Here is a 9,555-nt window from a genome sequence, read left to right on the forward strand (position 1 = left end):
ATCAACAAAGCTTGAATTGAATCCACCAGAGAAGAAAATGAGTGAAGAGTGACGAACTTGAAGCTCCGTTAGAATCTTCCTGAGAATCATCGGATAAGAAAATTGAAAGACAAGAATGAAGAGTCTTCACATCCATAAGATGGATACTTGATTGAGAAATCTGAGTCGTTGAAGAAAACAAGGGAGGGAGGGCGGGAAAACAAAGGCAACTTGGAGACGGATGAAACAAACACCGTTGAACGAAAACCAAGATTGGATCTTGCGGATGTTGAAATGATCGGATCCACTTGAAGAGAAACACGCCGGTTGAAAAGGATTGACATGACAATCTTGATTATCAATAAGTATTAGTACTCACATAGGAGTATGAGAACACCGCTTAGGAAAGGTATGGAATCAACACTTGACTTCGAAGCAACTCGAATACCACAACTCAAAACAAAAACAAAGGATTGACTTGCAGAATAAGTCGGAACAAACATATGATAGAGATTTCGTCCGAAGTTTTTGTGGTGGGGCCCACACGGGCTCGATCGTACAACACCATCATGTGCAAGGCAGTGCACATGACATACGAAGCGTCCCCGAGTCAGCATAGCCAAGGACTCTTTAAGACACAACGAGACCACTGTAAACCAACTGTGGATAGGCGGACCACTAGAGGTCGAACCCCAATTTCATATCATACATCTGTCGGAAAGATATCCTAAGAGCTACTTGAATCCCACTTATAAACTCCCGAAACTTTCCCGGTTATGCAATCAGGTGTTGGGGATACAGGGGAAGCATAATATCTCACCCAAAACTAACAAATCCTACATCCAGCTGTATCCATCCTTCAACACATAACCAAGAAACCTTCGGAAATCATTTACATCAACCTTCGAAAAGCATCTGTTATACGAGTTATGGCAATACTCCCGAACTCTCGCCCCAGTACTGGGTGGCATCGAGGTTATCTCACCAACAACTGCATAAAGAGATTTTCGATGTCGGCGAAAACTCAGGTATTCCAGAATTGAAACGATAAAATTGTGACGACAACACCTCGGAGCTCAACTCCCCGGGACACTGCCACAACCCCTAAATGTTAGGAGGCACCAAGAACAATGTTCTCGTCACAAAACCATCGGAACGATTCCAAGATACCCGCGTGATCCTAAATTTTTTTTAGTGAAATTTGAGAAGAGAAGAGTCAAAACTCTACGTCAGGATGCCTCACCAGAGCAATGAAGGGACTGAGGAGTAAAAAGAATCCTACTCTCCGATATATATAATCCTAAATGACTCAAAACATTTTTCTAGACTCTACAATGCCAGCGATTCGATCAAGCAGGGGGCTCCTAAGTCGGGGAAGGCTCTGATTACCAACTTGTAACGCCCACGATGCGGCTATATCTCCCATGTGTCGAAGCACGAATTAGAGGCATAACCGCATTGTAAGCAATGTCGCAAGTGAGGTAATCTTCACACAACCCATGTAATACATAAGGGAAAGAGATACATAGTTGGCTTACAATCGCCACTTCACACGATACATGAATAAAGCATTACATCATCCAGATACAATCAAGGTCCGACTACGGAACCAAAATAAAATAAGACTACCCCAAAAGCTACACAGATCCCCGATCGTCCCAACTGGGCTCCACTACTGATCAACTGGAAACGGGACAACATAACGAACACGATCTTCATCGAGCTCCTCCTTGAGCTAGGTTGCGTCACCTGCACGGTTTCATCGGCACCTGCAAACTGGTTTTGGAAGAATCTGTGAGTCACGGGGACTCAGCAACCTCACACCCTCGCGATCAAGACTATTTAAGCTTATAGGTAGGGAAAAGGTATGTGAGGTGGAGTTGCAGCAAGCACTAGCATATATGGTGGCTAACTTACGCAAATGAGAGCGAGAAGAGGAGGCAAAGCACAGTCGAGAAACTATGATCAAGAAGTGATCCTAGAACAACCTACGTCCAGCATAACTCCAACACCGTGTTCACTTCCCGGACCCCGCCGAGAAGAGACCATCACGGTTACACACGCGGTTGATGCATTTTAATTAAGATAGGTTTTAGGTTTTCTACAACCGGACATTAACAAATTCCCATCTGCCCATAACCGCGGGCACGGCTTTCGAAAGTTCAAATCCCTGCAGGGGTGTCCCAACTTAGCCCATCACAAGCTCTCACGGTCAACGAAGGATATTCCTTCTCCCAAGACAGTCCGGTCAGACTCGGCATCCCGGTTACAAGACATTTCGACAATGCTAAAACAGGACCAGCAAAGCCACCCAGATGTGCCGACAAATCCCGATAGGAGCTGCACATATCTCGTTCTCAGGGCACACCGGATGAGCAAGATGTCGGGTAGGCCAGCCCAGAGTTGCCCCTGGTAGCCCCGGACATCGCTCAGTTGGACCAACACTTAGAGAAGCACTGGCCCGGAGGGGGTTAAATAAAGATGACCCTTGAGCCGGCCGACCCAAGGGAAAGAAAACGCTAGGTGGCAAATGGTAAAACCAATGTTGGGCCTTGCTGGAGGAGTTTTATTCAAGGCGAACTGTCAAGGAGTTCCCGTTATAACCCAACCGTGTAAGTAACGCAAAATCAAGGAACATAACACCGGTATGACGGAAACTAGGGCGGCAAGAGTGGAACAAAACACCAGGCATAAGGCCGAGCCTTCCACCCTTTACCAAGTATATAGATGCATTGATTAAATAAGAGATATTGTGATATCCCAACAAATATCCATGTTCCAACAAGGAACAAACTCCAATCTTCACCTGCAACTAACAACGCTATAAGAGGGGCTGAGCAAAGCAGTAACATAGCCAAAAAACGGTTTTGCTAGGACAAGGTGGGTTAGAGGCTTGACATGGCAATATGGGAGGCATGATAAGCAAGTGGTAGGTATCGTGGCATAGGCATAGCAAAAGAGTGAGCATCTAGCAAGCAAAGATAGAAGTGATTTCGAGGGAATGGTCATCTTGCCTGAGATCCCACAAGGAAGAAGAACGAGTCCATGAAGAAGACAAACAGACGTAGCCAACGGATCCTCACAAACGCACGTTATCGGAACTAACCCGAAGAAGCAACACCGGAAAGAAATCAAACAACATAGTAAACAATCATCACATAAGCATGGCACGATGCGCAAACAAGTATGATGCATGTCCGGTTTAATGAGGCATGGCATGACAAAGTGCAACAAACAATACTACAAATTAAGTGGAGCTCAATATGCATCGGGATGCATATTGATGAAACACCACATCAATTATTTAGTACTCTCTCGGTTAGGTACTCAACAAAATTAAGTGTTGTTTAAACATGGCAAGAGGTGGAGCATAAGTAAACTAAACATTTAGGCAAGTTTAAATGAGGCTGGAAATAACAAACAACAAATCCGGTAAATCCCCATATGCATTTAGCAATTTAATGCAACAACAATTTAAACATTTTAATTGTTGTTATCATGATGCAGATGACATGATCAAGTTTATGCAATTTTTATTAAAAATTTGACAAGAGCATTATGAAGTACTTGTCACCGTGGTGGAAAGGAAAGGGGTGTCACGGCAACGATAACGAAAACGGTGCCACGGCAGCGTTCCGGTTTCGGTAACTCGATTGAGATACCGATGCAAAGGAGAAGTGTGCGGGTGCGTGCAAAAGATGGTGGGGCTCTCCCGGATACCGGGTGTCCCATGAGTCGATGATGGTGACAAGGCAAAAGAGGGGCAACGTGCACCGACAATTCGAGCACGGAGCAAGCACGAGCATCTCATACATCACACATGCATTCGTTCATGGGCGGTCGTCTCGGGGTTATACCTTCGAAGCGTGCGTTGTCAGAGCGGTTCGGGTCAAGCGGTGTAGTCGTTCACGATCGCCGTGGGAAGTAGTGGTACTCGGCGATGGTAGAGGAAGTGGTTGTTCACGGTTCATTGTGGGAAGTAGTCATTCTCGTGGCGACGGTAGTCGTTCACGTTCTTAGTCTCACAAGTCTCCGTAGATGTTCAGGGGCACAGCGAGAAACTTGACGTCCATGGAGTCTTCGAGGGTCGACGGTTGTGGTACTTGGAAAAATGCACGTCGATGGTAGTTGTTCTCGTATCGTCATGGTACTTGGCGATTCGGGTCTTGAGACATACTAGGCATCGGTGCCTTCGAGGAACTCGGCGTGTCCAAAACGTAGTAGAACGAGGCCCCGGTTGCGGTCGTGTGGACGTTCAGTGAAGACGAACTTGCCGGTCTCGATCACGACGTTCCTGGTCTTGAGGAGGTCCCCGAAAGAGAGCTTGGCGTCCACGGATACATGGAGCTGCGATCTTGGCGTCGGGCAGGGGATCGAAGCCTCGAAGGTCAACGAGGGCTGCGTGCGAGACTGCAGCAGGAGGGGCCTGAGTTGGGCGGATGGCAAACCCGTTCCTGGCAGCGGTGCGGGAAGCCGGTGGTGGCTTGAGGCGTCGGTGAAGGAGCTTGAGGGCGCGGGTGCCATGTCGCTGGGCGACGAGCTACTGCTGCTCGATGCAGACAGAGGCAGCCACGGGACGGAGTTGTAGGAGGACTGCGCTCTCGCGGTTGAAGACGAACGGCGACGGCGTGACACTCCAGGAGGCAGCAGGGAGCGTGGACGGCAGGGGCATGGTCGCCGGCGCGTGGAGGAGCAAGGGCGAGGCAGAGGGGCTCCTCTGGGGCGCGAGGTGGAGGAAAGGAGGAGTGGGGATCGATGGTGATGGGGGAAGGCGGCGCAAGGGACGAGGGAGAGGGCGAGAGAGGAGACGAACGAGGGAAGTGGGGGCGTCCCTGGCAATCGAGAGGGAGATCGAGGAGAGGGAGATGATCGGGAATCGGGCATCGAGCGCGTGCGTCCTCTCCTCGCGGCGCGAGGGAGGGATCGAGAGGGAGAGGGAGATGTGGGATCGAGGCCTAGGGTTAGGATGGGCTGGAGCGGCGGGATGGCCTTGGGCCAAATGGGCCTAGGTGCAGATGGTTGGGAGGCCCAGCTGGGCTGACTTCCCTCCTCTCTCTCTCTCTCTCTCTTAGAACAAAAGAAAAAAACAAAACAAAGATATGAAAGAAAAAAAGAGAGGTTAGGGGAAAAAGTTGGACATGTGGATAATTTTCACGGACTCGTAAAAATGTGCACGGTCCATGAAAAATAGGAGAGGCATGATTGCAAGAATTTTAATTCAAAGTCATTTGAATTTAATTCAAATGGTTTGAACAAGGACTAGGAATTAGAGGTGTCCAAAAATGTTCCTATTTTTGGTGGAGCTCCGGAATATGATGAAAGATTATATGGCAATGTTGGAGACCAAGAATTAAAATAACAACGGCATTGGGATATTTGCAAGTGTGTTTATGGGTGAATCCAAATTATTGGAATATTTAATATAGCTCCCTAAATATTAGGAGGATAATGTTATAAAGAGAAGTCACTCTTCCCTCGATTTAAATGGATCGAAGATCCACACAAATTATTTAGTTGAGATGCAAAAGACTTATGACATGATGACATGATGACAGGATGCAATGCACATGATGCAACGAACCAAAACGAATCACCCGACAACACTCGGAAACATGGAAGGCATCTGAAGCTCCGGTCTTGGGGCGTCACAGTAACATACCGATGACAATGGGAATAACGTATGTTGTCATTACGGTACGACCGATAACGATCTTAGTAGAATATTTGGGAACCAATATGAGCATCCAGGTTCCGCTATTGGTTATTGACCGGAGAGGTTTCTCAGTCATGTTTACATAGTTCTCGAACCCGTAGGGTCCGCACGCTTAACGTTCGATGACGATTTTGTATTATATGAGTTATGTGATTTGGTGACCGAATGTTGTCCGGAGTCCCGGATGAGATCACGAACATGACAAGGAGTCTCGAAATGGTCGAGAGGTAAAGATTCATACATAGGACGATAGTATTTGGACACCGAAAGTGTTCGGGGATACCGAGTACATATCGGGTCACGGGAAGGGGTTCCAGACAACCCCCGACAAGCTATATGGGCCTAATGGGCCAAGAGAGGGATAGACCAGCCCCAAAAGGGGCTGGTGCGCCCCCTATAGGCCGAATAGGAGAAGGAAAGGAAGGGAAGGGAGAAGGAAAGGGGAGGATTCAGCCTCCCCCTTTCCTTCCCCTTCGCCCTCTCTTTCCTTCTCCTCCCCCTCTCTTTCCTTTCCTCTCCGATGGATATGGAAGGGGGGAGGCCGACTTGGAGGAGGCGCCCAAGTAGGATTACTCCTACTTGGGGCGCCCCTTGCAGGGCATCGCTAGAACACACAATATTGATTCACAGCCGTGTGCGGCGCCCCCCTCCATAGTTTATGCCTCCGGTCATATTGTTGTAGTGCTTAAGCGAAGCCCTGCGCAGATCACTTCGCCATCACCGTCATCACACCGTCGTGCTGACGAAACTCTCCCTCGACATTTTGCTGGATCAAGAGTTCGAGGGACGTCATCGAGCTGAACGTGTCGAGAACTCGGAGGTGTCGTACGTTCCGTGCTTGATCGGTCGGAACGAGAAGAAGTTCGACTACATCAACCGCGTTAACAAACGCTTCCGCTTTCTGTCTACGAGGGTACGTGGACACACTCTTCCCCTTTCGTTGCTATGTATCTCCTAGATAGATCTTGCGTGAGCGTATGAATTTTTTGAAATTGTATGCTACGTTCCCAACAGGAAAGGGTTGAGGCGGGTGGATAGAGTTGGAGAGCTCCGGTGGCGCTGCAACGAAAGAGCACGGGAGGCATCGGTGCTGGCTGTTGTTAGCTCCATTGGCCTGCTCGATTTCAGGCATGACCCTCCCTGGCGATCTCCACCGTGCCGAACAACCACCATGGTTGAGGTGGTGCTAGTGGACAAAGAGGAGTTGTGTTGCACTGTCTACTTCGATTTATTGCATATGGATGGGCCTCACGTTGAACTTAACTGTCAAACAATGGTGTTGGCTTTTAGTTCCAAGTCAACGCTTATATGCATGCCTTACCTGTCATAATGACGCTCAGTTTTGACCAATTGAGTGGTTGGAGTTTTTTTCTTGCAAAAGTTAGGCGTAATGCCCGTACGTTTGCAAAATGTTATTAAGTGGTGGTTATTTGAAACTTAATCACATTTTTGATGGTTTTATGCTCTTTACTCAACTTTGAACGTACAAACTATGTTGAGAACTTTTTTTGGGGAGTAAATTCTGTTGAGCAATTGAGAACATGTGATGTGTTTGGTCCTTATTGAGTACAGTTGAGTCGGAGTGTGATATTATAGCTTAAGAACAAGATAAAAATAAAACTATCTAGAACATGAAAAAATAACCCTGATAAATTACATATGTGAAATTGCCTTCAACAGCATGCAAATAATTCAAAGTTCCTAACCGTGCCCAACGTTTTTCAAACCTGGCATATATCTAGCGCTACGCCTATATTTGGCTTTTATTTTGTTCTAAAAATATCTGCCTTTGGTGCTAGTTCAGCGTGCGTTCCCCCATACATTTAGGCTCTCCATCTCACTAAATTTAGGGTCTTGTCTAGTCAAATCCTTTCTTGATATATACCCGCAACAGTTCTTCATCCTTTCTTGCAAATTTAGTCCATATTTTGCCAGGTTTTTGGAATCCTCAATTCCATGAGGGAAGTCACGATGAGATCTCTCTGCTACGTGACTTTCCTGCTCATCTTGTCCATCAGCAAGGTGCAACTCTCTACATCCGTACGCCTCTTGGCCGAAAGTCCACATGGCCAGCCAGGTGCACCGGCGCCGCTCCCTCCCGGCGACCTGCCGGGAAACATCCCGGCTAATGTCCCCGCGAGCATGTCAGACAACATTCCGGGGAACCTCCCTGCTAGCCTGCCAGAGAACATGCCGGTAAACCTCCCTGCCAACGTGCCACCGGGGGTGCTTGCCAACGTGCCACCGGGGATGCTAGCCAGTGTACCACCGGAGATGCTGGCCAACCTCTCCACCACCATGACGCCGGCGATGCTGTCCAAGATCCCGCCGGAGGCGCTGGCCAGCATCCCGCCAGACAAGCTGCCACCAAACGTGACGCCAGATATGTTGGTCACCCTCGCGGCGATGAAGCAGCAGGAGCAGCAGCAGCCAGGGTAGCCTGCTGCTGGGGCATCCCAGGGCAACGCAGCGGCGGGCTTGCCGCAGATCCCCAAGATGCCCGACTTATCGGGGCTGACGAACCTCTCGTTCCCGCCGATGCCTTCGGCGCCCCTGCCGAAGATGCCGCAAAACCTCTCGCTCTTCGGGTTCGACGTGAAGATCCCAAAGTTCATCAACAAGATGGTAAAGGAGAACACAGATTCCTGAAGAAAGCAAGCTTCTTTGTTGATGGTGCATGCACGAGCACGACATGGTTTGATCCCAAGGCCAAGCTTGCCCTGAGGAGACTTCTCAATGTTGCTGCCATGAGTTGTATCTGTATTTTTTGATGAAAGAGTTGCTTGCATATTGCCAAATTCGTACGTTACGACGGGAGCAAGGTGATTAGAAGATGTAAAAATAGGAATAAATCGATATTGTATTCGTCTCAGAAATCCTTTGCATGCGATTTTTATTTCAGATAACTGCACACACTATGTGTTAGTGTGTTACATCTACGGGGAAAGGATTATTGAATTCGGTGAGCGGCCTCTCGCGATAGTCATGGCGAATAGGCGGCTCTAGTGCCCTCGTCCCCATGGCCGTCTCCGGCGCCTCAGCGGCCGGCGGGCGGTCCGCGGCACCCTCTCCCTTCTTCGTGCCACCATCATCGTGGAGACCGCGTCGCCCCCCTTCTGCTGGGCCAATGTGGCTGAGGCTGAGAAAGAGGATGCCAACGAGCCTAGCGAGGAGCCCTCGGAGCTGTCGCCGGTGCAGACCCTAGGGGACTTCCTCGTGGCAGCTCGGTCAATCCTTGGCTGGAGGCAATCCTCCTCTTTTAAAAGAAAAAAAAAGCTCGGTCAATCCGGCGGCGAAAGGGTGTGCGTGGTCAGACCGGAGCGCGCGAGATGCATGCTTCTCTCGCTTCAAGCATTTTCCGATCGCTACACCACACACACTCTCTATGCCTGCATATATTCATTTCTATAAACACACTCACACTTTATTTCTATGAGCATCTTAAGATTAACAAAGTCATTATAGACGCCTTATTATCGATCGAAACGTCTTCTCTCACTCAACGCACACCGTCGAAAAGTCTGGAATAAATCCAGAAAAATACGAGCACCGGAATTTAAACCCTGATGGGTTAGGGATATCACTGTCCTCCTAACCATCCAATCACAGGTTGGTTCTCGATTTCTACAGTACTTGACCGGCCGAGTACCGTAAGCAAATTTTTACCGCTATTTTGCATCATTATGTTATGAGTTTTTTCTTCTTCTTTTTTCACTTTGTTTCTTTTCTTCACGAATACACAAATCGCATATCATTCCATTGATAAAAAGAGTAGAAAAGCAGGCTACAAGGCAACGTGTGTCGTGTACACAAAGTTGACGAGACACATGTTAGGAAGCAGAAGAGTAGAGGTGCTCAGCTCG

At 48.4% G+C, this 9,555-nt stretch overlaps 1 pseudogene; it reads left to right on the forward strand.

The window, feature by feature from the left end:
• Positions 1-4,532: 4,532 nt before the first annotated feature.
• On the forward strand, positions 4,533-8,483 carry LOC119357860 (annotated as a pseudogene).
• Positions 8,484-9,555: the final 1,072 nt, after the last annotated feature.

This window comes from Triticum dicoccoides, chromosome 2A, assembly GCF_002162155.2.
Source record: "Triticum dicoccoides isolate Atlit2015 ecotype Zavitan chromosome 2A, WEW_v2.0, whole genome shotgun sequence".
In the NCBI taxonomy this organism is placed as follows: Eukaryota; Viridiplantae; Streptophyta; class Magnoliopsida; order Poales; family Poaceae; genus Triticum; species Triticum dicoccoides.